Source organism: Neofelis nebulosa, chromosome 11 (genome assembly GCF_028018385.1).
Source record: "Neofelis nebulosa isolate mNeoNeb1 chromosome 11, mNeoNeb1.pri, whole genome shotgun sequence".
Taxonomy (NCBI): Eukaryota; Metazoa; Chordata; class Mammalia; order Carnivora; family Felidae; genus Neofelis; species Neofelis nebulosa.
The window spans coordinates 91,732,556-91,759,049 of NC_080792.1; the positions used below are offsets into that span (position 1 = coordinate 91,732,556).

The following is a 26,494-nucleotide window of genomic DNA, read 5'->3' on the forward strand; positions in this document are numbered from 1 at the left end:
GCCGCTTGGGACCCCACGAGATGCTCCACCCCGCGCGTTCTCCTCCCGGCTCCCGGCGCTCACCACCCAACCTGGGGGCGCATCGGGGCCTGGGCGGTGGGACCCGGCCCTGGGGACCGAAAGGCGGCCAGCGGAGAGGGGGCAGTCCTGGAAAGAAAAGGGGCTGGAGGTGAGCGGTGGGTGTTGTCTTGAGGCTGTGGGGGACACGGAGCGGCAGGTGGGGTGGACCTGGACTGGGGGCGGGGCCAGGGAGGAGCGCAGGTGCGCTAGGTGGGGCGGGGCGGGGCCGGAGAGGAGCTTAGGGTGAACCTGAGCGGGAGCGCGCCAGGAGCGGAGCTCAGGTGGGCTGGGCGGGCCTGGGGTGGGGGCGGGGCCAGGGGCGGAACGGGGTGGGCGGGGCTGGGGGCGGGGCTCAGCTGGGCTGGGTCCGCCGGGACCCCAGCCGGGGGCGGGCGCGCCGGGATCCGAAGCTCCGTGACTGAGTTGCTGGGGGTAGGGCCAGCCGAGCGCGAGCCGGGGTGGATCGGGGAGGACCGGCCGGGGCAGGGCGCGGACACTGGGGACGCGAAGTGCGCTCCCAGGGCGCCGCTGGGTCGAGGTAAGGCAGGAGCTGGTGGCTGTCGCGCAGGCGCTCGGGAGATTGCCCCTGATTTGCAGGCGTTTCCAGAGTAGGGAGCCCGAACCTGGAGTTAGGCGACCCGGCGACAGGGCTGGCCGCCCCGGGAGCGGGTCCCCAGCCCGGACGGGCAGATCCCGCTGGGAGCGGTGGGGCGCGGGGCGCTAGCCTGGCTGGTCGTGAGATTCCCAGGTGCCGCCCCGGAGTAGGGAAGGGGGCGTGCCCAAGGGGAAAGAAAGTTCCTTTGCTTGCCCCCGCCCCCCCCCCCTCCGCCCCGTCCCCAGGTCAGGCTGAGGTTCTGCGACTGGGAGTGCCGGCCCTTAAAAACGGGGCCTGCTCTGCCCCAGCTCCGTCCATCAGGGAGGACAGATGACGGAGCGAACCGTCCCCTAGTGGGGCTCCACCGCCCCTCTGCGCGAACTGCGCGTCCGGAGATTCAGGACCAGGGAACCCAGCGTTTTGCGCCCCCTTGTCCCCAACCGAGGGGTCCCAAGCGCCGATCATGGCCCACGAAGGAAGGCACGCCCACAGTGCTTGTCTCTTGCCAGAAATCTGGGGTCTCTCCGCGGGCACCTGAGGTTGATTTCAGAGCAATTTGGGGTTTCAGGTAGAGACTGAGGGACTCAGAGGGGCAGGCGTCTGGGGGAGGTGGGTGCGAGTTCTCCTGGACAGAACTGAACTGCCCCCTCTCCGTAGCAGAACGGCACAGACTCTTGGAGCGGAGGGAAGTTAACCGGCACGTAGCACAGCGCCTAGAAAGTTCCAGAGGAGATCAGCTGGTATTATCTTGCTAGTTTTATTCTGCGCACGTGGCGTCGGGGTGGTCTGGTGGATTCAGCGACTGCAGGGCGGGCGGCGAGAGGATGGAGGGGAGGTTCTGCCTCTGGGTCCTGGGCGCTGTCGGCACCTGAGCCCTCCCTGCAGGACACAGGCTCCTGGGGAGTCTCGGGGTCGGGTCAAGTGCCGAGGAGAATGGTGCCCACGTTGAGCTGAAGGGTCTGCAGGTCGGCACCTCTGAGCGCGGGGGGTGGGGGGGGTGGGGGGGGGCAGGTGGCTAACCCCGCGCTGCAGGTGCACAGCCTCTGCTCCTCGCGCGCGGCCCCTCGGTTCCCTGTCCCAGGATGAGCCGACTCCCGAAAGGCAAGGGCACAGCCTAACAACCGCTTCCTCCCATGAGCCCTTCCGCCTAACACTGGCCTCTAAACGCACCGGAAGGGGCATTGCTAAGTGACACTGAAGTCGGTTGTGCTTCCCGGAAGTCACTGCGCATAGCCTGAAATTCCCTGGAAATCGCCCTTCCCTGAAGCTGCAGGTTCTCAGACAGCCCAGCGACGCCCCGTTTTTCACAGACATCCTCTCTGCTGTTTGAAATACACCCCCCGCCCCTTTTCCCCCTGGGTGAAGGCGTTTTTCTTCTCTGTGAACTTGACTAGGCAAAATAGATCCCCTGGGTCAATGCGGAAGGCTGGTGGGTCGGGGAACAGTGAAGGAGCTTGAGCTCTTTTGGGTGGTGGGTCCTGAGGTCCTGGGGAAGGCTGGCTTTGGAGTAGGAGCAGGGACGAGAGGAGGAAAGCATGGGTCCTCGGACGAGCTGTTCAGCCAGGGCAGGGCTGGTAAAATGCAGTCAATTTGCTGCCTGGAGGTGCACCAAGAGGGGCAGGTGGCTGGAGAGGAAGGCCGACAAGAGTCGGGAAAATTGGGCGCGGGAGCCCCACAGACCCTGATGGACACCTGAGGCCGCGGGGGGGGGGGGGGGGTTGCTGAAATCCATTCTCCTTTCCCTTCCTCACTGTAGAAACCCTGATAGCTCAGCACAGTGATTACTATATTTTCTCACTTCTTTGCATAAGATAGATGTGACCCTATGAGCGACCTATGTGTCAGCGTTTGTGGTGCCTGAAAGTTTCTTGATGTGTTTTTAATGGAAGGAGGTGTGCCTTCCTGTTTTCTGGTGGCCAGAGCATGGATGTAATGGCTGGAGCCCCAACATCTATCTTGGACCACGAGGTGACCTCAAGAATGGAAGCTTCACGCAGTAGAGCACCAAGAGGGCTGTCCGGGTCTCCCATGCCAGCCCTGGGCTGGCCGCCTCTATGTGTCACTGCCTTGACCGAGAAATACATTTGTTTTTGATTTAAGGCCCTGCACTGTGTGTGTGTGTGTGTGGGGGGGTGTCCTCTGTGATTCACCGCTGAACCTGTGTCATAAACAACGAAAAAAACCCTCAAACCCTCTAGAGGAAGTGTTTGGAGGGTTTTAAGCCAAGGGATAACATGAGTTATTTCTTTTTTTTTTTTTTTTTTAAAGGCTCGCTCTGGCTGCTTATAGAGATTAGGCAGGAAGCTTCCAACATGAGAAGTAGGGCAGTGGGGTTGAGGGCTCTGGCTATCCAGCAGAAGACAACAGTTGGATTCGCTGATGGCGACTAGTGTAGGTGACACTTGGGCTGGATTTAAGCTCCGTGTACTTTGGTTTATGGAACGTATGGATTTTTTTTTAATTAGCTTTTTGGAGAAATAATTTATATGTGGCAAAGCACACCCATGCTCGATGCGTAGTTTGAATCATTTAAATAAATATACATACTTATGTAACAGTCAAGATATAGAAGGACGCCTGGGTGGCTCTGTTGGTTAAGTCTCTGACTCTTGATTATAGCTCAGGTCATGGTCTCGCTGTTGGTGAGTTTGAGCCCTGCGCTGACAGTGCCGTGCCTGCTTGGGATTCTCTCTCTCTCCCTCCCTCTCTGTCTCTCAAAGTAAATACATAAACTTTTAAGATCTAGCACATTCCAAAAAAAAAAAAAAAAAAGATCTAGAACACTCATCACCCCCCCCGCCAAATCTGTTCTTTTGTCCTTCCTAGTCAGTACACATAGGAACTCTGTGCCCAGGCAAACCCTAGTTGTTGTTTTGTTTTGTTTTTCATTGCAAACTGGATTTGTCCTTTCTAGAATATCTTATCCGTGTTTTCATGCACCGTGATGGGTCTGGTTTCTTGCAAATGCTCATGAGATTCATGCATGAGTACATGACTCTCTGGTTTAGTCCTTTTTTTTTTTATTGCTGAGCAGTATTTTATTGCCGGGATGGGATATACCTCCGCTTGTCCATTTCCTCACGTGTTGATTGACACTGGGATTGTTTCCAGGCTTTGACTATCGTCAACAAAGCTGCTACCAACATTCAGGGGCCCGTCTCTGTGCTAAGAGCAGGATTTCTGGGGAAGCCTTTAAACTGGGCATGGTCTCCTCACTCCAAGAAGGCAGCACAGGAGAGCACAGGCAGGGGAGGGGCAGAGAGAGAAGGAGAGAGAATCCCCAGTCCCAACAGCACAGAGCCTGATGCAGGGCTCGAACCCACGAACTTTGAGATCATGAACAGAGGTCAAGAGTCGGACGCTTAATGGACTGCACTTTGATTTTTTTTTTTTTTTTTTTTTTGGTTTCATTTTTGGAAGGTCCCCATGAGGGTCTGGGAGTGAATTCCTTTGGGGCAGGTAGCCAATCTTGCCCAAAGATTTTTTTGGAGTAAGGTTTTTTGCATCCGCAGCCCCAAGGCTGAGAGGCCCACTTGGGGCAGAGATTCAGATTCCTCAGCCTGACTTATCCAACCATGGAGAAGACCTGAGAACGGAAAAGGTCCCCTGTGCGACCTGAGGCATGGTGGCTCAGCGAAACTGAAGTCTGAGTGACAGAGGAGGAAATAACAATCCACCCAAATGCACCACAAATTCTCATTGAACAAATAACACTGTAAACACACGTGTGGCTTCCAACTTTCCACAGAGATAATTATATATGGACCTTGTGATTTGTTGGCACTTCCCAGAAGGAATGTGACATTTCGAAGAGAATGAAGTTCAGAATGTGTATAGCTCGTTGGTAAACTGTTTGGTGACCAGCCTCAGTTTCCAAGGGTTCTGTTAATAATTTCATCTTTTTAAAAAAAATTTTTTTAACGTTTATTTTTGAGACAGAGAGAGACAGAGCATGAATGGGGGAGGGGCAGAGAGAGAGGGAGACACAGAATCTGAAACAGGCTCCAGGCTCTGAGCTGTCAGCACAGAGCCCGACGCGGGGCTCGAACTCACGGACCGTGAGATCACGACCTGAGCCGAAGTCGGACGCTTCACCGACTGAGCCACCCAGGCGCCCCAATAATTTCATCTTTTGTCTTTTTCTTCCTTTCTGCTTTCATGGTGGAGAACCAAGAGGTCACCATTCGATGGACAGAGACTTCACACACCACAGCCATATGTACCTGGGACCCTTCATGTAAGATGCATGGAAACTTAGATCAGGGGTCCTTTTCTTAGATCGGGGGTGGGGAAACCACAGCTGTGGGCCCAACCCGGCCCGTCCTCTCTTTTGTAAATGAAGTTTTATTGAAACACAGCCACACACTTGCATCTAGTGTCTTCTACAGCTGCTTTCCTGCTGTGTGGTTATGACGGAGCCTGAACGTGCTTTTCCTTCTTTTTCAACCCTTAAAGGATTTGGGTTCTACGGTGCTAGGCACACAGTAAGTGCTGATGAGTACTTGTTTAATGAGAGAGTCCGTGAGTGTGTAAGTACAGGAGGAATTGGCCGGAACACCACCCGTGGGGTTGTGCAGTGAGGGCTCTGTTCTTGCCGACCCCAACACCTGCGGTCTGGGGCTGTGTTCTGTCTGCCTTAGTGAGGAAGAGGTTACTGAGGTCCAGTGGTCAAAACTTTCTGAGTAGATAGCCACTGGTTAAGAACTAGATCATTCCAAACTCAATATTCTCATTCTCAGTCCCGACGCTCCATCACGATCACTGAGGAAGGATTTCCTTATGCAACCTTATTATATACCCAGGGGCTTTTGGAAACCTGCACACTCCTGATGAACATCCCCTAAGCCTCAGTTGCAAAACCAGGGAGAAGGCACGAGACTTGTGTCTTATTTACGATGACGTCAGCTGCAGTTAGTACAAAGCCACCTGAAAATGGCTGACGTGGTAGGACTTAATTCCCTTTCGTAACAAAACTTCTGGAGGTGGTTGGTCCGTTGGTTTGTGAATCCAGTGGGGCAGCGGTGTCATCCAGAATGTTTCTATTTTTCCACTCCACGATACCCAGGCCACTGGCTGTCATTCTCCAACTTTGTTTCCTCATGATCACAAGACAGCTGCAGCTCCTCCAGAGATCACAAACTCACCCAGCTCACCCAAAGGCAGGAAGGGAGATGTTTCTTGTCTTGTCTGTCTCTGCCAGGGAGCACCACCTTTCCACAAACCCTCCATTGGTCTTCCCCTCAGATCCCAACTGATCCCCAGTGGGTCCTGGCTTCAGAGGGTTTGGTCAGGTGCATATTTGACATTTTTAGGATTCACAGTTGGGAGCGTTGGGAGCAGGCCTTGTTGCCAAGGATGAGGTATGAGATAGTGACGGCTGGAGAGGTAGCCAGTGGTCTTCCTCTCTCTCCGGAGGCTGTATCTGTTTGGTTCTGTGTTTTGCACTGGGACCCTGTGTGTTCGTGTCCCCCCTGGAAGACTCCCTCTGGGTTGCCGTGGCGTTGGTCAGGTGGCTTTGTCCAGTGGCTGCCGTTCGGTGCTGTGTCGATGCAACTCAAGCAAAAAGGGGACTCGGGCTCCTCCTGTGGATGGAGACGTGCAGGGGGGCGGGGACCAGGGACGTCAGGGTGCAGGTGTCCAAGCAGCGTCCTTAGCAGCCTGTCTCCTGTCTCTCCTCTGGGTTGGCATCGTCTCCAGCAGGATCTTCCCTCCTGGTGGCGAGTTGGCCACCAGCAGCTCCCAGTGTCCGTCCTGCCATTGTGGTCACTTCGGGGAGGACTCCGTTCTTCCCTGTCTGGTCCACTGGCTCTGTTTGGCTTGTCTTGCGTCACGGACCCACCAGAACCCATCACTGTGGCCAGCCCGCCTGAACGACACAGGCTTAGAGGACGGGAGGCATTCCGGGGGGTGCAAGTTGTGGGAGGCCAGAAACGAGAGAGGCCAGGCTGTCACCATAGTCTTTCTGTTCCAGGTACTGTGCCTCAGGAGTACCCATGAGATTTTCTGTCTCTACGCCCTCAGGAAATACTGTCTGGGCACATAATGATAACGTCTGTGGATTTTGCATAGGGCATATATTTTCTTCAACTATTCGATCAAGTAGTGATGTTTTCAAACCCCAAGAACAACACAGATGGTGTTTGTCACATTTGGGAGGATAATTTTGGATTCTTTTTAGAAAAGACTGGAAAGATTGCATGAGAAAAAAAGGCATTATACAACCAGAGTTACATCATTAGGAGAAGTTCTCACATGTCCTGCCTCTTTCTCCCCTTTTCCTCTTTTTGCCTTGCTGACAGTACTAGAAATGCAGAAATGTTTGCTTTGGTATGACAGTGTGTGCCTGTCTAACACCCCTGTAAAACCCATTCCATAATATTAATAAAAATTGCTTCTTTTAGCCCCTTTGTCGAATTATGCTATCAAATGAGATGTTAAATGCAGGCTCATGGGATGTGTTTGATGGCTGACAAAGTGAATATATGAATATATTCCTAAAAAAAAGAAAAAACCATCCTGCAGAAGCTGTAATCTCTGAATTGTGACAACCTTGGGTAGAATCGTCGTAATAGAATGTAACACGCAAACTGCCTGAAATGCTGTGATAAGAATTTGAAAAGCTGTTAAATGCAAAGACCCAATGCACAGGGTTAGAAAGGCAGAAGAAGTCTTCATTTAAAATATTTTAATGAACACTCATGGTGAGGAAATGTGAGTAAATGAAGATGAAAACCACACGATTATGCAGAAAAATAAGCAAAAACATAACGAAAAATTAGCGATAAAAAAATAAGGGTTCCAACAGCTAATGCCGAGGAAATGGAAGTCAGCTAATGGATTCCTTGCATGGGAACTCGATCCCTCCAGATAGTTCCCTTAAGTGAACATTGCTGTACTCGTTTCCTGTGTGCACTTGGGTGTACCTAGCGATGACGTTCCTAGGTCGAAGCATCTGTGCATCTGTAGAGCTGACCCACAGATGCACAGACCAGCCAGCATCACAAGAGATGATTACGATTCACTTATGCCACCTGCTTGGGGTGATGTGTTATTCAGCGATAGCTAACCGACACCCCTTCCTGGAGCTCTGCCTTCTCTTCGGTCATTTGACCTTTCACTACATATGCAAAATGTTTTAGAAACCGTTTACAGATCACATCATACTGTTTTCTAGCTTCGTTAGTGTATGATTTAAACCCACGTCACTAACGGCTTGGGAGACATAAAAAGGCTCAAGTCAAATTCTAAGGATGGAAACCACAGTGAGGGGGATGTTCACTGGGTGGCGTTAATGGCAGAATAGATACTGGCTGGGGGGCCTAGGTTGCTTGGTTGGTGAAGTGTCCGACTGTGGCTCAGGTCACGATCTCACAATTCGTGAGTTTGAGCCCCGCGTCAGGCTCTGTGCTGATAGCTCAGAGCCTGGAGCCTGCTTCAGGTTCTCTGTGTGTGTGTGTCTCTCTCTGCCCCTCCTCCGCTCGCACTCTGTGTGTGTCTCTCTCTCTCTCTCAAAAATAAATAAACATTAAAAAAATTTTTAAAAAGATACTAGTAAATTTGAACACATGGCGATAGAACGTATTAAAAATAAAGCAGAAAACATGTGTATGTATACAATGTTTTCTAGACATGTATTTATTACATATATATTTATTTTACATATATATTTATACACATGCACTTTTTCTGTTTTATTTGGGTATATACACACACTCACACATGTATATGTGTGAGTGTGTGCATATATATGTAAATGTTCTGTATATAAACCGAGTTATGCAAGTCTGGAGAACTTCCTGAATAAGACTATTTCTAGTACAGTCGTGTTTTCTTCCTCTGTACGAAAGGCATGGATAACCGTAGCTCACCATCAACAGCTTGTGTAATCCAAACTGGATGTCCCATGATGGTGGGGATTCTTTCTGGAGCTGCCTGCAGCCCTTTGTCCAAGATCCAGTGCCCTTTGTTGTTGAACTAACTAGCCAAAGTTAGGAGTGGAATGACTGTTTCACAATTGGGTTTTTCCTCAATAAGGCTACTTGACCCCCCATGGCGATCTCAGGAGTGTCATGTTCCTCCTCCCTTAAAGATAGTAAGGTAAGAACTCAGGTCTTCTGTATTGAGAATGGCAGGACGTAATCGAATTATTAACGTGAGTTAAAGAAAGCATCCATCTGATAGCTCTTTCAAACCTACTCTGACCCAGAAGAGTCACCTCACATCTTACTTGGGTAACAAGTGGGTCTTCATTGGTGGAAGAATATTTCTTAAATGTATATTCACAATCCACCGATATTCATGACACTTGTAGTCTGAGTGGCTGCCTTTGCTCATCAGTGTTGCCATCACGGGGATAGATGGTGATGGGGTGGGTTTCTAATATGATGGGCATCTCAGAACCCTGTTTCCTCTCCCTTTTTTTTTTATTTTTTAAAAAAATGTTTTTAATGTTTTTTTTTTTTAATTTATTTTTGAGAGAGAGAGAGAGAGAGAGAGACAGAGCATGAAAGGGGGGGGGGTCAGAGAGAGAGGGAGACACAGAATCCAAAGCAGGCCCCAGGCTCTGAGCTGTCAGCAGAGCCTGACGCGGGACTCGAACCCACGGACCGTGAGATCATGACCTGAGCTGAAGTCAGACGCTTAACCGACTGAGCCACCCAGGCGCCCCTCCTCTCCCTTTTTAAAGACAAGGACTGTCTTGACTGTTTGTTGATAGTCCTTTCTTCCACCTCGGTACATTTCACGTTTCTGATGATCAGTCTTCTCTGTACATAGCTGTGATTGTCTGGTCTTGGGGCACTCACAATTGTGCATTCAGGGGATAATCAACAGAAGAAACACTCAGTTCCTATAGGCAGAGACACTAACATCTCAGCTGGAAAGAAAAATTTTAGTCACAACCTGCCTAGAACTTCTGGAGGGATGTAATTCGAAGGGACAATGAATGCAAGACTGTTTATCTCTTTCCCTTTTGGTCAGATAAACACTCTTTTTTTTTAAAATTTTTAATGCTTATTTATTTTTGAGAGAAAGAGAGAGAGAGATTGAGAGACAGAATCCGAAGCAGGCTCCAGGCTCTGAGCTGTCAGCACAGAGCCCAAGGTGGGGCTTGAACTCACGAATTGTGAGATCATGACCTGAGCTGAAGTCAGACGCTTAACCGAATGAGCCACCCAGGCGTCCCGATAAACACTCTTTAATACTCATTCATTAAAATGTCCCAGTGTAAAAATTGTACATATTTAAGGTGTACAACATGGGTACGTATTATATATACATTATATGTATTATATTTCTAGCGACTGGTTACTACAGTTGAGCTAATTGACACATCTCCTGATGTCATTACCAGTTTTGCACGTGTGCTGAGGCCATCTGCAATCTACCCTCTTGGAAAACTTCCAGTATTCAATGCAGTGTTACTAACCATAGCTACACATTTGATCTCTAGGCTTATTCATCTTTGAGGTACTGAATGGGTCAGGAGCTAGATTTGACTTCCTTTGTATGTGCCATATCTGCTTTAGATATTGGAGTCAAATTTTCTTGTAAGCTCAGATACTGTATTTTGTGATACTAATGCATCTTTGAGTTTTGACCCTTTTTAATACCCTTCTGCAGCCAACTTACCGTGTGGACATATGCCACCCATAAAGCCTGTGTTCCTCACAGGCCTGATATGTTGGTGTTACTTAGTCATTGTGTGTTGAATTAAAAGCGTTGTGTTGTTCATAATCAGCAACAGTCGGATTATATGTCAGTTGTCATTTTGCTGTGTGACCTCAAGTTCACCAGCAGTGTTGCTGGGGCACTACTGTGTTCTTGTAGGAGGCAGTCCATTGCCCTGAGTGTGGTCCTGGGCATCAGATTATCAAGTTCAGTACCAGGCAAGACCGCGAAAGTGTTGGCTCAATGCACCCAATTAGTAATATGTCTCAAGGGCATAGTGTAATTACTTATTTTTCTAAATAACACAGACGCGTGCTGACTTAATTACAATAGTTTCACTGGGAAATAGGATCGTGGTAATTTCCAAGTTAGTATATCTCATTAATGAGATTTGCTAACTCTTATTGGCATTTCTGTGAAATGCCTTTATGTTTCAAACCATTTTCTAAATTGTTAATGTCATCTGTAGAAGAAAAAAACATTTCCAGATTTTTTTCTGGAGGTGAAATCTGTGTGCCCCAGAAGAGCCTCAGTGCCGAACCATCTGAGTAGCAAAACTTTACTGATAAAACAAAACAAAGCAAGAAATAAGTATAATCTTTCCCAGGACTGTTATCTGCAAAACATCACCATTCAGTTTGACATCCACCATTAAACATCCATAGGAAAGGATTTTTTTTTTCACCAGGAGTCTGGAAAGCAGAACCTACCAATAGCCAAGAGTCTTAAATTTGAGACCTAGCTCTGCCCCTGGGAATGTCCATGACCTTAGACAAGTGACTTCATTGCTCTTCTCCAGCTTGTTCACTTGTAAGGGCCATTCATTTACTGAGTAACCACTATGTGCCAAGCACTGTGCTACACATTAAGAAAACAGCAGCTCATGTGGAAGGCGAGATTCCTAATTTCTAGGACATTAGATTCTAGCAGAAAAGACAACAGACACACAGATGAATAAATACACGAGTAATTAAGCCAAGGATAATTTGATGATGCCAAAGAATCAGATAATGTAATTGAAGTAGCCTGGAGGAAGCCAGGTGGCTTTGGGAGGAAGGTCAGGAAAAGCTTCTCTTGAGTGGCAACTTGAATAGCAAGGAGTCAGCTACAGAAATTTTGGAGCAAGAACATAGCAGGCAGACAAAGTGGCAGAATTCCCTGAGGTGGATACTTACTGATTCTTAAAAACATCTTCAGGCATAAATTGCAATCACTTCTGCTCTTTCCACTTCCAAACAGTGAGCAGTGACCAGTGGCATCTGGGTTCTTTACTGTCATTGGCTGGATTTAATCGCCCTTATTTAACCAGGCTTTACCTTTCACTCAAGGTATCTCGTCATTCACTGAATATGTCTAACTAATTACGTGTGTCTCTGACCCCTCCCCAGATTCCTGGAACTTATTTCCACCATCCCCAGTCTAGTCTACCCTCTCTTCCTTGCTAGCTTCCCGGTGTGACCAGCCAGTTGACAGGAAAGCATGGAGGACCAAGAAAGTCCTGCTGCTCAGACATTGTGGATTGTTATATGTAGATGCACTCTGGTCACCAGCAGGTGTCTGGAAAACATCCGATTTAAATTTTGTCATTCATCTAGTATTTGCAGCAAGGTATGACCATGAAATGCCGCAGCACTTCTCGAATGCTCCCGGCATCTTCTGAAAGATGACTAGAACAAGGCAGACAATGCCTAGATCAAACACTGGTCAGGTGAAGCATTAGCTCTGATGGAATGCAGGAAGTAATGGGAGATCTTCCTGGTATCTAGACATACATCCACCAGTGACTATGCCCTTTTCAACTTAGTGCACTCCTAAGCAGTCAGCTAGAATGAGTCATGGTGTCTGGTTGGTATCACTCCATACCAGGTGCCAGCAGGTCCGTGATTTAAAAAAAAATGCTTCAGTGGCAACATAGTTACTAGGGGGTGACTTTGGAAAAGGTAATTTAACCTTGTGTTCCCCTTAAAATAGGAGTCTGTAACAGAATCTACTCTGCAGGGTTGTAAGATTCTGACGTGGCATGCCACGTGGTGAATACAGCCACAACAGAGGACACCTGTGGTCATCACCAATGTCATTGTCATCATGCATGTCCGTTGTCACCTCCACTGGTGCCTTTTCAGTAAAGCATTCTATGACCGCCCTATTTAAAATAACAACCCTTGTCCTCACTCTTTATCCCTTCCTCCTCTTTATGCATTTATTTTTCTTCTTTGCATTTATTGCCATCTCACATGTTGTCTACTTATTTGGTTAATGGTCTGTTTTGCTCTAAAAAAAAAAATAAGCTGCACGATCATAGGGACCTCGTTTTCCTCTAGGAAGTGCTAGTGTCCAGGCAAGTGCTTGGCATCCAGGTGGTTCTCAGTAAGTCTTGGCTGATTAAACAAAGCAATCTCACCCCAAGTTGTTGAACCATGTAGCAATGCAGCTATGGTCGAGCTTTACAGACTGGCTGTGGGTTGGGTCAATAATGCAAAGAATTTTTAGCTCTTCTCAGCATGTCCTCGGTTGCAGAATGAGTTGAAAAGGAATTTGGATCATTATTTTAGACTGCCATCTCATGGACAAGCCAGGTTCCATCTTTTTCTATTTATAGCACTATATGGAAAGTCCTTCCGATGTGCTAAGCGCTCTGTAGTTAGAATGCATTACGTCATTGCATGACAAGATGTAGAGTGTCATATTGTGACATCAGGGCAGCCTACCACCTCCTTGGTCTCTGCTGAGCTCAGATTAAACAGAAACCCAGTAGGCACAGGCAGGGGAGATGTAGCCTTTGTGAAGTAATGCACTTCCTCTCTTCCACACAAAGGGGGATGTTAGGGATCACCTAGAATCTTTAATTCCACTCAGGAGCTGATAAATCATCACTGAAAATGGAAAAGGAGCAGGCAAGTGATGGATGGAAGCCTTGGTATGCGAATCACTAATCTGTGTCCTAAAGACGGTGATTAATCAAAATCCCAAGCAATTAAAAATAATAGTAAGTTTCTGGGCTTAATTTAATAATCATTAAATTGCTGAATTTTGCCTGGTCATGGATTCTCATTTGGAAGCCTCCTGTCTTACTTGCTTCAATCTGTGACATATACTGTCTTCTTAAGCCTGAGTTTATTTTCTTATAAATGACCTTATTAGAAGGCAACAAAAATGAAATAAGCCTAATTAATTTAACTTTTAAAAAGTCATATTTTCGTGGAGTAACTGAGTATTTTCTAACACACTCACACTAATTTGTTTCTGTTGTGTGCATCATGAGTATTAAGTGACTGGGTTCGTGTTCCCATAGTGGATTAATACTTGTGTTTTAATGGAAAACGGAGTTAATCAGAAAATTCCCTCTAGCAGCAAAGGGATGTGTAGGTCACAGGAGACTGTCTTTGTAGATAATTAAAGTTCAAGTTTAGCTTTTTTTTTTTTCTCCTGGAAATGTCTGATTGGATCATTTTTAATTTACAGGAAATATCGGAAGTCCTGGTAGCCGGATTTCCATTGTCTTTTTCCTCTTCTGTTTGCATGGGGGGCCTTGTGGGCTTGTGGCTTTGTTAGGCAACCTGAGGCACACTATCAACAATAGTGCTGGTAATTATATAGAGCCCTGATGGTGTTCCGTATATATGAGACATCGTGGAATATTTGTAGTGGATGGGGCACTGTGATAAGGGCTTCATGGGGCCATCCAGCCTTTCTAGTACCTATTTTATGGATGGATAAACTGAGGCACCGAAAGATGAAGTTACACAGGCTGAGAGCTAGGAAGTGGCTGAGCTAGGGTTTATACTCGTGATAATAAACCATTATAAACATTTACTGTGAGTCGGCACAGTAGGGATAGGTAGAGAATGGCTGTTTGATAAAACCCCAAGCAGCAAAATTCAGACTCCCTGACTAAAAGAGAAAAGAACACCTTCTTTCCAGATGGGTGCTCTGGGATTCCAGGTAGAAGTTGTTTTTGAGCTGGCGCCTTGTGGCCACTCGGTCTAGTGCCTCATTGTGTCCTTGGGTCTGGATGCTCAAGGGCTGTGCCCCGCGTCAGGGGCACACAGACAGATACACGTCAGAGAGCCTCTCTAGCAGGAGCTCGGCCACCCCACAGATGCTGGAGAGAAAGTCAGTGAATAATTTCTTTACGGCTCTGCTATTCTCTGTGGCAGCAGTGGACGGAGGTCTTCCCCAGGCGCTCACAGACACCACCGTCAGCGTCTGGTCACTTACAGTAGCAATCCCAGTAGCAATCCCAGTAGCAATCAGTAGCAATCCCAGTAGAAAGAGAAGCAATACAGTAGCAATCCCAGTAGCAATCAGTAGCAATCCCAGTAGAAAGAGAAGCAATACAGTAGCAATCCCAGTAGCAATCAGTAGCAATCCCAGTAGAAAGAGAAGCAATACAGTAGCAATCCCAGGAGAAAGAGAAGGTTCAGAAGGTTCCCACCAACGGCCCATAATGCAGGATTGGCTCCTTTGCTGTAAGGACATGACTGTGACATTTGGAAAAAGCTGAATGAAGTTTGACTCTTAAACATCAGTAATGCGTGGGTGTGAAGATGTTGATGGCTGTCGTGAGGCTTTGGTGGTTTTGTTCTTGGCGTAGGAAATGCACACTTCAGTTGCTTAAAGGGTTGAGGCATTAGATTGGCAATTTGCTCTTGTTCAGTTCAGGGGAAAAATAATTTCTTTTTTTTAAGTTAATTGTTTAAATTGAGACAGACAGAGACAGCGCGAGTGGGGAAGGGGCAGAGACAGAGGGAGAGAGAGAACCCCAAGCAGACTCGAGCTCAGAGCCGGACATGGGGCTTGAACCCATGAAACCATAGGATTGTGACCTGAGCTGAAACCAAGAGTCGGATGCTTAACCCACTGAGCCACCCATGCATCCCTAATTTCTTGCACTATACTTGTAACTGTTGTGTGACTTTGTGATTGTTTCAAACTTAAAAAAAAAAGATATATTAAAATTACTCATTTATTATCCCTCCAACATCTGTGAGGTGGCTGAGTTGGAGATGCTCTCCTTCACACGCATCTGTCCTTGTCCCCCTGTCACCAGTGGGCTAGCACAGCCACACTCTTCTCCAGGAGTTGTCAGAGGCCCACAGGAGCCCAGCAGAGCAACAAGGACACCAATGGTTTTCTTTTCTTTCTTTCTTTCTTTCTTTCTTTTTTTTTAAATGAGGTAATACATGATAGAAATGACCGTGGATGTACTGAGAAATCTGAGACTCAGATGTGGATCCCCAATACTTATGTCCCCAATACTTATGTCTCTTTCTTTTGGCCAAAGCAAGGCTCATGGTTGAATTCCAAGTCAGAAGGGCCTTTTGATGGGACGAACTGGCATCTTCCCATAACAGCAGGTGTAAAAGTGGAGGCTAATGATGCAATCCATCATAGTGCTATAAATAGAAAGAGATGGGGTGCACGGGGATCTGGAGAGATGGCCACCACCCCCATCCAACACATCCAGGGGAAAAGCTCATTAAATGAGGTAAGTGTGCTCAAGGCCCAGCACAAAGTTTGATCCTTACTTAGCAACTAATATGTCAGTTCCTTTATTTTAATAACTCCCGACCACCAAAATGCATATTTCTTTCAACAGATGTTGGACCAGGAAGAAGGTCTGAAAACATATCTTAATTCTCCCTATACCTTTCCTTGTGATGATGAGAAGAAATTAATTTTTGTGTGTGTCCGTGCCAAGCAGATGGTTGGAGTTAAATGTCCCTGGAGCACGATGGTGTTGTTTGCATCATGAATTAAACTTTACTCAATATCGCTCTCATAAATCTTGAGTGTAGCATACGTGCAAGGTGGCTTAGCTCTGGTTTTGAGATTCGGTGATGGAAACGTGCCATAATCTGCCTACCTTCTAATGCAACCACAATGCGTTTGAGTTAGGATTTGGAGAGGGTGGGTAATAAAAATGGAGTGGAGACATATGATGATACGAGCCTATTTTTAAAGAGTAAAAGAAGAAAGGAATAGTATTTGAAAATAGTTATAAAAATTGATAGCCTGATAATGGAAGCCTAGACGCCAGCGGAGACATCTCCCTTCTAGATGCCACTGCTGTTTATAGCTCGGTTTTCTCACACCGGCCCAGCGGATAGAAAGGGATCTGAGAATTCAGTCTAATTACCTGCCCCATTCTAGGACTTGAAGACGATTTGTATGGAACATAATAAAATGCAATCTTCTTCTTCAGCCAAATTTATAGTTGTTGGTGGATGGGAGCTTATCCTACGTGGAGGGCTGAGTGTATTTCAAAAGGCAAGATCTGCCCACTTAACCAGGGGACTTGGGAAACCGTGACTCTACCTCCAATTTCCTGCTTGGTCTCTCGAAAACCACTGCAACCCCGTGCGGATGCGAATTTATGGCCTGATGGCCTGATCCCCATAGTATCCATTGAGTTTTGAGTCAACCGTGAATTCACAGCCAACTTTTTAGAATTATATACATGTGTGTATATATACACACACACATGTCATTTGTATTAACAAATGTAAATGATATATTGTGTATATACATTTATCTTATCTAAATATATATGTGTATATAAATTATATATGATGTGGGAAACAAAGGCAAAATTAAACAAAGTAAGTTTCCCTACTACGGCCCATTGACAAGTCCTGAAAACAGGTAGAATGATCTTCCTCTAGGAGCTCAGCTGCCTTAATGATGACACTTTGCTAGGAGCAAAAGACAATCTTAGCTCAACGTTATCCTGGCCTCCAGGATCCCATGAGTCTACTTTATCATATAAAAATCCCTCTGGAAACTTCCTTTATCTCCACACCCCAAAATATATGTTAGCCATCATCCTCCAAGCATATGGCCCCCTGATATACATCTGAAGGATGTCATGGCTGAGGGTTTACTAAACAGGGACAAATGACCTTTTCCTAACAATGGCTAGCCCCCCCCCCCCAGGGTCCTGGAAACCTTGTTTCCAAGATTCCTTGAAGACATGTGCTGTCCCTAACCCCCTCCCAGCTTGAAAGTATATAATCAGTCACTCCTCACAACCCCTGTCATGGGCCCTGTCCCCGTGCTTTAATAAAGCCACCTTTTTGTACCAAAGACATCTCAAGAATTCCTTGGCTATTGGCTCTGAACCCCAGCATTTCCACATTAACATAAATTTAGAATTACATGTATATCTTAGTAATTATATGGAAGTATTTATAGTTCTATAGAACATATATATATGTATATAGCTATCATTTACAGGTGGCTGACTGTATTATAAAATGTTTTAAATGTAAAAAATGATCTTCCAATTTAAAAAATTTTGTCAGGAGAAAACTGAGCCACCGAGATAGTGAAATAATGCAATTATTCTGATTTATGGGGTATATTGTCTATCTCACCCAGTCCAATCTCTTGCCTTCTGAGAGAGAATTCTGAAAAATTATTTTGCTAAAATAAGTAACTCTTCTAGTTCACCTGATTTATGTTTCTCAATAAAACCCATATATTTTTTCTACTAGGACCTGAATTTATTATTTCTTTTATTGAAGCAAAATTTATTTGGGGGTCTTAAATTTGCTCAGCTTAAGTTAGTATTGGTCAGATGCTGAACACTGGGTGAAAATTCAAACCCGATCATCGGGGCATCCTGGATTTTTAATTTGTTTCTGTTCAAAGCGAGTATGACAGTAACTTGCTCTCATGGATTTATGTTGAGTGGGGAGTTGGGATAGCAGTTTTGTGCTGGTGGAGACCAGGGCTGATCCTTGGGAAGAATCCAGAATGATCGATGCTTGCTTGAGAGTGGAGGGGCCGGTTTTCTGAGCCCACTCTGGGAGAAACAGCCCACATTAAAGCAAACAAATGGAAAGAGAAATCTCTTTCTGTGAAACAGGGACAGAAGGAAGAGAGAAGTCTAAAGACAGCTGTTGAGGTGGCAATGGATCCAAGTCTGAAAGACAAACGGAGTGGCGCAAAGTGACAAGAAAGGCAGAGGAATCTTCCTGACGGCCAGCGGCTCCCAGTTGTAGAGTTTGGAGCCCATGGTTTAGGACAGCGCTCAGCTCCCTCCCCACAGCCCTGTAATTTCCTTCAGCACATTTGTCAGAACTATGATCTGCCAATTCAGAGAGAGTGATGGCAGCTCAGTCTTCTGTCTCCAGCATCCCTTCCAAGGCTCCTCTTTAAACTTATATCAGCCTGTTCTTTCCTGCATCCTCCAAATATGGCTTCCCAGCTCTTAGAGGGTCATGAGACACATCTGGTGTTGGCAGCCATTGTGTGAATTCCTCTTTCCAAACCCACCGCCCCTCTTGTGATACAGGCTAGGGCTTAAGCTTGAGGCAGAGGGTGTTGACGCCCACCCGTCTGGCTTTAGACTTGGCTGGGGTCTGTTCACTGTTTTGAGTGTGAAACACTCTCTCCAGGGACCTGCAGGGGATGTGACCCTAGAGGCCAGGGACTTGCTGGAGGCATGTTAAGTCTTAGGGATGGAGCTATATCATTTGCTCAGTTGCTGTGGGAGCATTTACTGTGACAGGGCACAGGATGGTTCTTGACAGAAGGAGGGGACTCCTTGTCCTAAAATGCTGACTACCTCTGTCTGCTCTCTGAGGAGAGGAAAGACTGAAATGACTTAGCCTGTGATTTTGCTTGTTTTTTTTTAATGGAATCTATAGTCACTATGGACTGAATCGTGTTCCCCTCTCCCCAAATCCGTAGGTTGAAATCCTGACTCCCAATATGACTGTATTTGATGATAGTGCCTATGGGGAGGTAATTGAGATGAACTCATAGGGCAGAGCCCCAGCTGATAGAATTATAAGGAGAGACACCAGGGTGTGTGCATTCTCTCTCTCTCTCTTTCTCTCTCTCTCTCCCTCCCCGCTCTCTATGTCAGAACTTGGGAAGAAGGCAGCCCTCTACAATCCAGGAAGTGGGCCTCACCTGGACCTTGAGCTTGGACTGCCACTCCAGAACTGTGAGAAATACAATTCTGTTGTTGAAGCTGCCCAGTCTGTGGTGTTTTGTTATAATAATCAGAACAGACTAAGATACTCAGAAAGGACATGTCTGAATAGATAGCTGGAACCTATGTCTGTGAGAAAGAGGTACGTCCTTTGGTAGGTCAGATTCAGTCTCTAGGCCTGTGTTCCCAACTTTCACATGAAAGGATCAGACCAGTGGTTAATCAGTCCATTCATCCATCTATCCACCCCTCTACCCACCGACCCATCCATCCATCCAACCACCAAGACATCCATCCATCCATCCATCCATCCATCCATCCATCCACCCATCTATCCATCCATCCACCCACCCACCCATCCATCCATCCAACCACCAAGACATCCATCCATCCATCCATCCATCCACCCACCCATCCATCCATCCAACCACCAAGACATCCATCCATCCATCCATCCATCCATCCATCCATCTATCCATCCAACCACCCACACATCCATCCATCCATTCATCCATCCACTTTCTCTATAGATCACACTTAGTCCCCAGTACGTACTGGTCAGAGCTGTTTACTGAGTATACTGACTATTGTATACTGCATATAGCAGAAATTCTGACTCTAATTAGTTTTAATTGGTTTTCAATAGATTTTTATGGTGATCAAGAACAATAAAGGTTTACATTAGGTAGTATGATTAGTTCCTGTTTATTAGAACAAGAAATAGGTTCTTCTATCTTCAAAAGTTATCTTTGATTAACTCTTACCTCATAAGCTTTTGTAGGTCTGAATCCCAAAGTAAATTTATAGGTATTTGTTTGAGTCTGTCACCTGACCAGAGCCTGGATTATGGCTGTTGGTTTCCAGAATAAACCTGGGGCAAGTTGGCCTTGATGCTTTTGCGTAAACTAGAGTGAGCAGCGCCCTTTGTAAGCACTGAGGACATGGGGTCCCTGCAGAGTGGGGGCCACACTGCCATCGTGCCCCGCGCTAGCCATCTGCCCACATCTGTGCCTCCTTATAGCACAGGAATGCCAACAAGCATCTCTTCAGCTACACTGCCACGGTGGCCACATAACAGCGTTTATATGTGAAGTCATTTCTTAGCCCACACTCAGAAACAAAGAAATACAAAATGATTGATCCCAGGGAGCAGATGGGAGCCAGCTAAATGTAAAAGAAGAGGGAGAACAAACTAGAAAGGTATTTGGTTCAATTGACCCGCATCTTTTCAGGACAACCTTCACAGATGTGCAGTTTCTTAAGGTGAATTGGAAAAAATGGACCCAGATCAACAAGCCCATAAGAAAAACGGCTGTTCGTCAGCCGGGTATAGAATTCTGGGTGATTCTGGGGCGAGATCAGGACATGCCAAATTCTTAAAGGTTCTGCCACGATCTCTAATATTTATGACCCACTTCAAAAGCAGCTACTGCGGCCACATGCGTCACAGGCTGGGTGACTGCAGTTGTTCTGTGTTGTTAGTGGTGAGTGAGAAGGGGAGACAGGTGAGTGAGAATGTCCCAGACAGTGACATTCTCATTGAAGACATAATCCTGTCACTGTGGATAGGAGGACTGGCGATTCACCATGATGTGGAGTCCTGACTACCAAGGCCATCAGTGCTATAAAATAATGGAAATATAAGATAGAAATATAATTATCAGGTATAATATAAACATAACATAATATTAAAGAATAAAATGCTTAGCCTATAGTAAGCAAATGAAAATTAATAATACAGGTCCATTTTAGGTCTGTATGCTTTAAACACACACACACACACACACACACACACACACAGGAAGAGAGAGAGGAGAAGGGAGAGAGTTCAAAAGTTTACCAGGAACCAGCCATGAGCACCAACCAGTTCTGGGCATGCGGTCCGGCCGTGACCGTGCCTGCGGCTGCCAGGGACACAGTGGGGAGTGGTTGCTACACCTGTTCCTGCACAGTATGGTCCTGATTCTAGCACTTTTCATGGTGGTTATTTTACTTCCTCTCAAGACGACATTTTCTTATTTTTTAATGTTTTTATTTATTTTTGAGACACACACAACACACACACACACACACACACACACACACACACACAGAGTGTGAGTGGAGGAGGGGCAGAGAGAGGGAGACACAGAATCCGAAACAGGCTCCGGGCTCCGAGCTGTCTGCACAGAGCCCGACGCGGGGCTCAAAATCACGAACCGTGAGATCAGGACCTGAGCCGAAGTCGGACGCTCAACCGACTGAGCCCCCCAGGCGCCCCCAAATCTCCTTTCGAGAGCTCCTTAGAGGCGTGGGCAGTGATGGGTAGGTGACAGCTTGTAGGCAAAACATATGTGTGCCTCCATCAGCCAACGCCCCTTTGTGTTTTGGTTATGACTTCAGTTTTTATTTTAAAAGATGCTTATTCTGGAAAAGTCAAGCAGCATAGACGCTTGGCAACAACAAAGAAAAAAATCACCTCAAACCCCAAGATCCTAAATTCTGCATTCTCCATCTTGGAAGACTGTCATTTCTTCAGTCCTCACCCCACAGGGTGGCTATAAATGGATCCCCGAATGAATGGGGATAATGTGCTATAAAAACGCACCAGCACCCTGCATGCTGTTTTTGTAAAAATGTGCCAAATTTATTTTCACTTATTTAACAGGAGAGGAAGGATCCAAACGAACGCTGATGAACTCCAAACCTTTCCTCCTTGGAAAGATGGATCAGGCCTTTTGTGATGAGGCCTCAGAGGTCACAGAGTGTAACTTCTACCAGAACCACACGTCTGCCCAAGATCAAGGACGGGAAGCCAGGCCCACGCCGCGGGATAACGAGAGCCCCGTGTCACAGTGAGGTTATGTGGACGGCGTCCTTGCAGGCATTTTTGGTAAATGCAATCCATAGTGGGTCTCACCCCGCATCTGAGGCGCACGCTTATAACACTAATACCTTCGAGGGAAGTAGCCTGTTCAATATGAGGCGGAAGAAACTGTCGGGTTTTGAACTGGGAGCAGGAAAACTTGGAAGGAGCTCGGGCAACTTGGCTGCATTTCCTGGTCTCCCCGGAGCCATCGTCTCTGTCTCTGGAAAATATTTACCTTCGGCGGAGGAGGCGGCTCAGTCGTGGACGGGGATGGTGAGGTCCCCACCTCTCTCTCGGAGGGAGGACGGATTTCAGAGGGAGCCGGTAACCCCGCTCGGCAATGAGCTGCCCGGGCCGTAGGAAACCTAATGGGACAGAACACAGTCTAATTTTTTGGGAGAGCCGCACAGCCTCCCTGCGATTTTGCATCCAATAAGAGTTCCCATCTGGGGCTCCCTCGCGGGCCGTTCGAAACTCCCGTGTAAGAGGCAGCTCTGTACAACCAGGCTCGCCTTGGCATGGGGACGGGCTGCGTCTGGGCAGGTGAGGCTGCCTGCTCATGAGATGCTGGGGCCGCCCTGACGTTGCTGTCCCGCTGACTTGCCAAGGAGGGAAGGCACCGGGTGCCCCTAACAGGGTCCCGCACGGTCGGCGGAGGTCTCTGCTACAAGGTGATGCCGGATTGCTGCAGAGACAGCGAGGTGCCAACATTAAATAGATACAGACTCCCGCCCAGGCCCGCCTGGCCAAAAGGATGACAATTTGGGGATTCTCGTTACTAACACACGGCTTGAGAAACGACGCATGGCCACCGTGGGACGGATTGGCTTCCGGACGCACTCTTTGGTGTTCTTTGCTTAGTTCCTTTATTACCTGTGTTTATTGTCTAGTAAAAGGTTTGAAATTAGAAAAAAAAGAATCCCGAGAAAGGACAACGTTACAATAGGATAAATCCTTCGAAGCGAATGTAGATCAACAAAGTCAACACCGGAAATTTGCTTTTCCAAACGACACCGGGGCTGAAATGGACTTGAACCCAGGCGTCTCCAGACCCAAGGTCAACGTTGCCTCCTCTGCCTCCTGTTGAGTCTGTGATGAACCCACGTGCTTAATTGTCGGTCAGCGGCATTCCAAAGGTCCTGGGGAAGATATCCTGCCACTGAGATGTCCCCCGGGATTGGGCATGATCACTGATGGAGAGACTCCTCTCCGTGCCTGCCCCAGGCTCATGGGAACCAACCGGTATATCACTCCTTCTGGCTCAGTCCATGACCCTGAGTCCGTCCGTGACCCTGAGTCCAAATCCACTTGGAGAGAGATGGAGACAGAAAAGGAGACAGTGCAAAGTCCTAGATTCTCAGAACACTGAGGATCCCCCAGTGGGACGAGCAAACTCTGATGTGGTCAATGCCTCCCTGGGACTTTGCAGCAGGAATACTGATGACGATGGAAAATTGTATGCTGACAGCCACTGGGAATATTTTGAGCCAGGCTGCGACGTTTAAATTGAATGCGATCTCTAAACATAGCACATCGATGTCCCCAAACCAAAGCGGCCCCATCTGTAGCAGAAACAGCAACCTCTGCTTAATGACGCTTAAGCAGGAGCACTGCCAGAACGAGCCTGCCTCGAGCGCACAGCCACTCCGTCACTGGTTGCTTCCAAACGCTGCAAGCAGAGGGTGGCCGAGGTGAGCAGCAGACCCTCTAGCCTGGGGTGATGTCTGGAAACCCGGCTGTTCGATCCTGAATGGAGACATCTGGTCCAGTGTTAGCTTGACCATTACCTGTCCCCAGGCAGGGCAGTTTGAAGAGGTAGCTATGCCAGAGGACGGGCAGGAGGAGATGCACCAGACCACCGTGCGTACAGACAGTGCTCCTGATGTGGGCAGACCTGGGTTCGAACCCCTGCGTTACCGCTGTGCGACCTTGGTCAAATCTCCGAGCCTCTCTGAGCCTCTGTTTCCCCAGCTGCCAAGTGGAGGTGACTGTGCTGGGAGAATAAAGAGGGAGCAGAGCCCTGCGTGTAGTCAACGCGAGATAGTAAGAGTTACAGCAGCACCAGCTGTAAGATCTGGTAAAAGTGAATCCGCATTACCCTCTGGGAAAAACTAACTGAATCCCAGATGCTGCGGCATCGTACAGATGCGACAGTGCCCCCTCCAGGGTTCGTCGTGATGATCGCTCACCTGGTGAACAGGTGCCGATGGGGACGCTGAGGCTCGGAGCTGAAATGACTTGCCAAGGTCAGATGGCGACACGAGCATCCACTTTCCGGCTGCTCTATGGTTCCCTGCACCCCAACCGGCACTCTGTACCCCTCCTTGTCCTCCAAATGTCCCCCCGACCCCAGCAATTGCAATTCAAAGGCTGAGAGTTCACAGACTGTCTGATTGGGATGGAGACCATCTAAGCAATTGGACCCCCCCTAGTCCTGGGTCATTATCTTGCTCTTCCCGGAGTTGGGGGTGGATTTGCTGACCTTCACTCAGCCAGCCAGGAGCTGAACGGCCAGATCACTCACTTCGCCAGAGTCCTGGCTCTTTCCTGCATCACATTTGCCTCCCAGTGGGGAGGAGGGCGACCTCTGTTAGGAGGTCTTTGCTGCGTTTAGTGCCACAGACAGTTGTCCTCAGGGGCAGGACGCACACCTCACTGTCAGCGGCTGAGCTCTGTCATCTCACACGAGGAACAATTAGGCATCGTTTGGACAGAAGCCGTTTGCATTTTCTCCAGAAGGCTTATTCTCATTTTACTACCAGTATATTGTTCTCCCCTCCCAGGCGGTGACTCATGGCTCTGTCGTTTCTATGTGAGTTCCAGCTGGAAGGACATCATTTGTAGCTCTCGTGACAAACGGCCAACATAGCAAAATGGATGGATGGCGAGCTGGTGCGTGAGCAACGATGGTCAACATCCTTAGTAATCAGAGCAATGGAAATTAAAACTGTAAGGGATACCTTTACACGCCCATCGGAATAGGTATAATTTAAGAAAAGAATCCACCTTTTCAAGTGTAGGAGAGGATGTGGAGAAACAGGAATCTTCTTTAAAGTTTATTTATTTGTTTTTGAGAGAGAGAGAGAGAGAGAGAGAGAGCATGAATGGGAGAGAGGCAGAGAGAGAGAGAGAATCCCAAGCAGGCTCTGTGCTGTCAGAGCAGAGCCTGATGTGGGGCTTGAACCCACGAACCGTGAGATTGTGACCTGCCTGAGCTGAAATCAAGAGTCGGACGCTTAACCGACTGAGCCACCCAGGTGCTCCTGGATGGCCACTTTATAAAATGGTTGACTTAATAAAAAAAAATAAAAAGTTAAACATAACTTCCCTATGGCCCAGGCTTTCCACTTCTTGGTATTTGCCAGTATTTACTAGCCTGGTTCCTGAACGTTGGTAGCACCCTTATTGGTACTAGGCCATGGAAAGGGCACGAATGTCCACCAACAGGTGCATGGGCAGCCATGTGTCCATGTAAGGAAATAGCACTAAGCCGTCAGAGGAAATTGACTACTGATGCATGCTCCAACGTGACGGGTCTGAAAATAATTGTGCTAAATGAAAGAAACCACACAGAACATGGGTGATTCCGTTCTTAGGGAATTACAGTATATGCAACAAACCTATGTCAGAAATCAGACCAGCGGTCGTGTGCAGATTGGGGTAGGGGTGTGGGGCGGGGGAGGGGGTAGGTGGAGGGATGATCATTGTTCTCTTGCTTTCGGTCATGGTCTTCCAGGCTAACACATAGGTCGAAACTTAGAAAGTATTACATTTCTTAAATATATGCATTCTGTTTTATAGCACGTATACTTCAATAAAACTCTTTAAAATCGTCGTTGGCACATGGTAGATAGCTGATAAATACCTTTGGTGAGGCAATCGCACTAGAATTGGGGCAGGGAGAATGATCTGACTCCCCTCCAGCTTTTGTTCCTCCTTTCTTCCCCTTTTGCTCTCAAACGATGGGAATACTTGGGGAGGTCGTGGCTTCTGCCTTTCTTCCCCTTTTGCTCTCAAATGATGGGAATACTTGGGGAGGTCGTGGCTTCTGCCTTTCTTCCCCTTTTGCTCTCAAACGATGGGAATACTTGGGGAGGTCGTGGCTTCTGGGACACTTGTCAGTGGTGACTGTAGGCACCAGGTGTCCTGCTGACAAGAAGGGAGAAAGGTCCTGGGGCCATTCACTGTACCTGGACTCTGTAGACATCCCGCTTCTTTTTTTTAATTTTAAATGTTTTTTTTTTTAATTTATTTTTGAGAGAAAGAGAGACAGAGAGCGAGCAAGGGAGGGGCAGAGAGAGGGGGAGACACAGAATCTGAAGCAGCCTCCAGACTCTGAGCTGTCAGCACAGAGCCCGACGTTGGACTCGAACTTACG

The 26,494-nt window shown here is 47.5% G+C and overlaps 1 long non-coding RNA gene across 2 annotated transcripts; it reads left to right on the forward strand.

Moving 5' to 3' along the window:
• Positions 1–461: 461 nt before the first annotated feature.
• LOC131489493 (uncharacterized) lies at positions 462–25,159 on the forward strand. Of its 2 annotated transcripts, none has more exons than XR_009250600.1 (3): positions 462–598; positions 4,823–4,892; positions 21,916–25,159. It is a non-coding gene; the product is annotated as an uncharacterized LOC131489493 (long non-coding RNA). The 2 variants fall into 2 exon arrangements; XR_009250601.1 differs by lacking the exon at positions 462–598 and adding an exon at positions 951–1,395.
• The last annotated feature ends 1,335 nt before the right edge of the window (positions 25,160–26,494 follow it).